We start from the raw sequence: 6,518 nt of genomic DNA, 5'->3' as shown, positions 1-6,518 counted from the left end.
AGGGAAAGGGTGACACGGAGAGGGAGAGGGTGACATAGGGAGACACGGAGAGGGTGACGGAGAGGGAGAGAGGCTGACACAAACACTCATTCACAGACACACTCGCTCACACACACACACACACACACTCACAGACAGACACACACAGTCACACACAGTCACTGAGTCTGTCACACACACCCGCAAGGTAGGGGGTCGCACATGGGCCCTCCACACGGCAGGAGGGGTCGCACATGGCAGCAGGGCCCTCCGCACGGCAGGACGGTCTCTGCAAGGGGCCCTCCCCCCGAAGCGGCCAACGCCGCAGCACGCTCCCCCCTCTCCCCCCCCCCCCCCCCCCAAAGCAGACCCCCTTCAGAGGCGGACACCCCCGGGCAGCAAGTAGGGATCGGGGGCAGGGGGGGGGAGAGATCAGGGGAAGGGGCTAAACCAGAGCTGCCTACCGGCCCTCTTCCCCGCGTTAACCCAATCAGGGAGGGGGATTTATTTATTTATTTTTAAAAATTGGCGCGAGCAGGGGAATTCATAGAGCCGCAGCACGGCTTGCCAGCGGCCTAAATCCACTCGCCACGGGCGTGTGGTTATAATTATTTGTCGAACACTGTATATATAGATAGATATATGATAAAAAATCACTGGCACTCCAATAGAAATTCAATAATGAATAGGTGCATGTCCCATATAAATAATAAAAGTACACATTACCGCATAGCAGCAAAAAGGAGACAGCACTCAGGTGAATGAAAATGAATGTATTAAATACAGCACATAGCTCCAACGTTTCGATCCCACAGGGGCACCACCCTGAGGAAGACCCCCCTGTGGGATCGAAACGTTGGAGTTATGTTCTGTATTTAATACATTTATTTTCATTCACCTGAGTGCTGTCTCCTTTTTGCTGCTATGCGGTAATGTGTACTTTTATATCTATATATATATATATATCTATATATATATATATATATATATCTATATATATATATATCTATATATATATATATATATATCTATATATATATATATATATATATATCTATATATATATAGCGAATAAGCAAGAACAATAGGCACTCCGTCGGGAAAATCAAGATGATGGGTGCAAATCCTGTAAATAATAAATAGGCAATACGATACCGTGTTTGAGACGAATATCAAGAGGCAGCACTCCAAAAGGTCAAAAAACTTTGTATTATCAAGACATCATAACCAACGTTTCGGTCCTACGTGCGGGACCTTTCTCAAGGTGATGTGAGATATATATATATTTCAAAAAGATAACATGCCGTTGCGGCAGGAAGCGCGTCGGAGGACTTGCCTGAATGTCAGTGGTTTGGCTTTATGCCTATTAAATAAACAATGACATTGTACCCGCTTCCAAGCCAATCTTCTGGCAGTGCTCAAACCTTAATCACTTTCTATTCTCAGCCAGAAATAGATAAACACCCTCTGTTAAGTGAAAGCAGATCTTTTACACTGGGGCTGCCCAAGCAGTCCTACACTTCTGGTCTTGCTGTTTGCTAGAGCCGTGCAAAAACGTGTTTCCAAGGTCACAGACCAGGCGAAATGATCGGCTCGCAGGCGAGTCGACAAGAAACGTGCGCAATTGAAGATTCGTTTTGCTAATGTTGGCCCTTTGAGGTTCGGTGAAACGATCCAATTATGAAAAGCTGGTGTGGCTGTATTTTGGGAGACTTTGCACACACCTGCTCTGCTATACACACTGCCACTGGCTGCGACTCAGGATTTTTAGTTAAAAATAAATGTTTCTCCTTTCCCCCTGAGATTGAGCCACCTGTGCTAAAGCTGGGGTATCCTGAGAACCTGGGGGGGGGGGGGGATTTGAGGACTGGGGATGATTGATTACCCCTGTCTTATTGGAGCAACAATGCTTTTGTAACACCCCCCCTCCCCCCCGTGTGTGTGGTTACTAGTGTACTACAAGGGGTTAATGGTGAGCATTCGATGCTATGCTCCACCTTGTGGAGGTATAAAAGAGGAAGCTGAGGGTTCTGGGAATGAGGTTCCAGCATGGCAGAAAGAGAGGAGCCTTGGGGAGTAGATGTAGGGGATAAGTTCCCCAAAGTATAGATCAGGCCCCCTTTTATTGTGCTGTAGTTAGGGACAGTGCCCCATCAGTTAGGATCCAATAGTATGGCCACATGAGAAAAGCATGTCCCAGTAACGGGTATGCAGACATGCCTCACTGGGCAAAGTAGAGAAGCCCCATGGATGTTGAGCTCAGCCCTATCAGCTGCTCTCCATCTACTGTATTTAATAAAACCTGAGGAAGTGGCAGTTCCAGAAAGGGGGCTGGAAAGTAACCGTAAGGTGCCACAGGACAGGCTCTCGGCAGGGGCCCGCAGTCAAAGGGACCTCCTGGATGTTATTAAAAAGGGAGACCTGATTCACAAGATGAAGTCGGAACAGTAACAGGTGAATACACCTCCCATGAGTGTTAAGAGTGGGCACTTTGGGAAGAAATGTGTCAAGAATGATAGCAGTATGGAGGAAATAAAGTACAACCAGGGCAATGTACCTGTGACAGCAGTGTTCCCAAGCCTCGGAACATGAATAAAGACTGAAGTTGTACTATAAAAACTCCTCACGCCCATCTTTACCATCGCCCAGCCGACTACACACACACACCACCCTGAGACAAGGTAATGCGTTGATTTGAAACACACAACTACCTCCATGTAACCTCCCTAGGTAGCCAGGCAGGGAGGGTTACACATTGATGCCCTGCCTGGCAGTGAAGTAGTTAAAGCAGTTCCCCCTAGGACAAACCTTACTAATCGCAGTGACATGTTTAATACAGTAGGTCACATCTGGGTGAAGCCCCTTTTTAGCCAAATCTGTTCGTTACTTTGTAAACACGAGGAGCTGAGACTTGGGAGGCATTTTAATTTCCTCTAGCTGTTCCCTTAGCCCAGGGGGGCGCAAACTTTTTTCCCTGCGCCCCCCTGCCGGCTGTCCCCTCACTTCCGCGCCCCCCCCCCCCCCCCAACCCCAACTTACCCGCGCTCCGGCGTAGTGACGTCACGTTGCCATAGCAACGTGACGTCACATGACCTCACAGCGTCATTTTGACGCCGCGTTGCCATGGCGACGCAGGGAGGAAGCCGCCGGAGCCACGGTAAGTTAGGTTTACAGAGGCCCTGCAGCTCCCCCGGCACTTAATTTAAGTGCCTTCTGTAAACCCCGCGCCCCCCCGTCAACAGTCTCGCGCCCCCCCTGGGGGTCGCGCCCCACAGTTTGCGCACCGCTGCCTTAGCCTGATACCACTGTGTTCACAAGAGTTTGCACAGGCAAATCCCCCCTCTCCTTATTGGCTCCCTAATCAGCACAGGGTGGGCTATGGGCCAAGACCACCCGTGATTGACAAATGCACCCCATTCCGAGGTCCCGAAGAAATACAATTTACAGTTAATTTTCCAGAGAAGCAAAAGCCTCCAAATCTTTGCGTTTAGCGCAGATAGATGAATGATTGGTACTTGTATGTATGTATGTCTTCATTTGTATAGCGCCATTAATGTACATAGCGCTTCCCAGCAGTAATAGTGACAATCATATAAATAATAAGATATAAATAACAGGGAGGAAGTGCTTAAAATGACAGCGGGAGGTTATTTTTTTTAGCTCTTCCAAAGAAGGGGTTAATTATAAGGGCAAAGCCTCCCACAGTCACACAATGTGAGGGGGACACCCAGTTGTATTCTGCTTACCTGATTTAAACCACTTTTAATCCCTGGTATCCTGTTAACCAGATCCCTTCACTAATCTGCACTGATCTCTCCTCGGCCTTCTCTCTGTGCCCTGCATCTTCTGATTGCTTCTGACGGGCTCAGCTATATAAGGAAGCAGGTCCGATTAGCAGGGGGTTCCCATACATCAAGCTCGGGACCCCAAACCAATGCACCATTTTGGAAATAATGGATAGTAATACATGGATCCAGGACAGCAATTTGGGAAAGGAAATATGTATCCTCTGAGATGGAAATGCCACGTTTAATCCTATTTGAACCTTAACCAGAGGTTAAAGCGAGCGGTAACTCTCAATGTATTACTTCCTGGTAAAACATTTTATAAATAACTTTAACCAAGTCTCAAGGTCAGAATCCCTTTAATACGAATAAGGGGGGTAATTCAGCAAAATCTGCAGCGGCCAATCGCAGATCTCCATTCAAGTCAGTGGGGGTTTTAGGCTGATGCCGCTGCAGTAATGAAGTAACACACAGACCCTAAAGTACATCCTCAAATACATAGAGATACTGATGTAATGCACAGTTAAAGAGACTCCTATATGGTGTAAAATACACACACACCTACGCATATACTGCATACTGCTGACAGTCTATGCATTACTGTGCATTTGCATGTAATTACCCAGAATCCTTGTCTGCAGCTTGACCACTGTATGACAGGACAATGAGGGAAATGAAGCCGGTTTGGAGATCTGTGGATAACATGCTGATGCACTCATGGGTTGTCTTATGTTCCCTCTATAAACTGAACTTTAAAAATAGGTCACTAGGCCATCCCTGTGACCCCCCCCCCCCCCCCCCCGTGTGGTGTGCAAACTCGGCCATGGGAATTACCCTGGTGCCACCCTTCAAAGAGATTGAGGGGATTCAAAAATACCATATGCCGTTTAGCAAACGCGATATTAATCTGTTGAGCTCCTGCCATAGCTACGGGGACTGCGGTGTTTCCTACCTGTCACCCCTGTAACCCCCAGAGCAGCCCGCAGGGTCTGACTGAGCAATATTTATAGGGGCTTTTACAGGAATGTCTGACGCGGGAAGAACTGTTTTGTAGGTACATTTCCCAGGCTATTCCCATGGTAAAGGGCCTGCACGCATTGACGAGTGATCTTTGCAGACAGTCAGCCATCAAGGATCTAAATCCGTGGCCAAAGAAAAAGGCTTTTAAGCAGAAAAGTGCTGATTTCTGTTAGGGCGACTTCATTGATGTCTAAGAGACGCTGATGCTGAAAAGCAATGAGAGTGAGTCCAAATAGGAGCACAGAAATGGACGTTAGGTAAGATCTCTTTGCCCCCCCTTGTTTGCCTATTATATCTCCTGTGAAAACTCAGACCCTGTTAGAGCCTTTGTTTTTTTATGTATGTGTAAGATCCCCTGGGGTGCATCCCAATCCATTTGCTGTATTAGCCTCTACCATCCCTGCTGGGAGAATGTTCCATGCATCCACCACTCTTTCAGTAAAGAGGCTTCCTGGTTCCCCTGAGCCTCCCACGCTCCAGCATCAGGGCAGGACCAGCACTGCTCTTTCTATGAAATATGCTTCGCCCCTGTACTTTGAGAGTTGCAGACAAGAGAGGGTTAACCGTGTTATTACAGGGCATATAGAAGTCCCGGAGGCACGCTGGCAGGCTGGCCCCTCCTGCCCAGGGGTGAGGGAGAGCGATCGGCTAGCTCAGCAGAACGCGCCGGGGCTTCACTCCCCGGGGCATCTCTAATCCTCAGGGTAATCCGCTCTCGTGTTAAAGCCTCACTCCGCTGACCTGCTGCTGAATTTCCTGCCTGCGCCAGGATTACCGGACTCTTCTTCTGGGGCCGGGGCAAAACTTTCACTTCCACGCTCATTAGCCCCGCACCACCCATGAGATCAGACGCAGAAAGGGGGCAGTGTATCGTGTGACGCGTTGCATGTGAGGACAGGGGAAGCCAAGGCAAATGTGTATATATACACAGTATTATATAAGAGAATGAACTTGCAACATACACAGATAGATAGATAGAGGTGTGTGTGTGTGTGTGTGTGTGTGTGTGTGTGTGTGTGTGTGTGTGTGTGTGTGTGTGTGTGTGTGTGTGTGTGTGTGTGTGTGTGTGTGTGTGTGTGTGTGTGTGTGTGTGTGTGTGTGTGTGTGTGTGTGTGTGTGTGTGTGTGTGTGTGTGTGTATAGATAAATAGATGTGTGGATATCCCAGCTTCAGCACAGGTACTGTAGCTCAATCAGTTCCTGCTTCAGCACAGGTGTCTCAATCTTATTGAGCCACCTGTGCTGAAGCTGGGATATCCTGAAAACCTGACCTGTTGGGGGGGGCTGGAGGACTGGAGTTGAGCCCCCCTAACTTACAGGACCAAGCAGGGGGTCCCCTTGAGATGAGAGCGTCGGTCCGATAAGTCATTGGACGCTTATAAAACCTGAAAGGAATGCACAAGTAATGTTCCTGTTGTTGATAAACTGGTTTGTATCTCACACCAAACTGAGGATAGCGTGTGTGTGTGTGTGTGTGTGTGTGTGTGTGTGTGTGTGTGTGTGTGTGTGTGTGTGTGTGTGTGTGTGTGTGTGTGTGTGTGTTTATATAGCTCTATCCAGGCACATAGCGCTTCACAGCAGTAATACACGTGATATCATATTATAACAGTGGGAATAAGCGCTTCAGGCATGAACGTAACAATAGGAAAAGGAAGTCCCTGCCCCGAGGAGCTTACAATCTAAGAAATCTGCGAAACACAGAGCTTACGAAACCTGAGAAATCCGCTGATTTAAA

Source organism: Ascaphus truei, chromosome 7 (genome assembly GCF_040206685.1).
Source record: "Ascaphus truei isolate aAscTru1 chromosome 7, aAscTru1.hap1, whole genome shotgun sequence".
NCBI classification, from domain to species: Eukaryota; Metazoa; Chordata; class Amphibia; order Anura; family Ascaphidae; genus Ascaphus; species Ascaphus truei.
The sequence above is the reverse complement of the archived record's forward strand: the minus strand, read 5'-3'. Positions refer to the sequence as shown.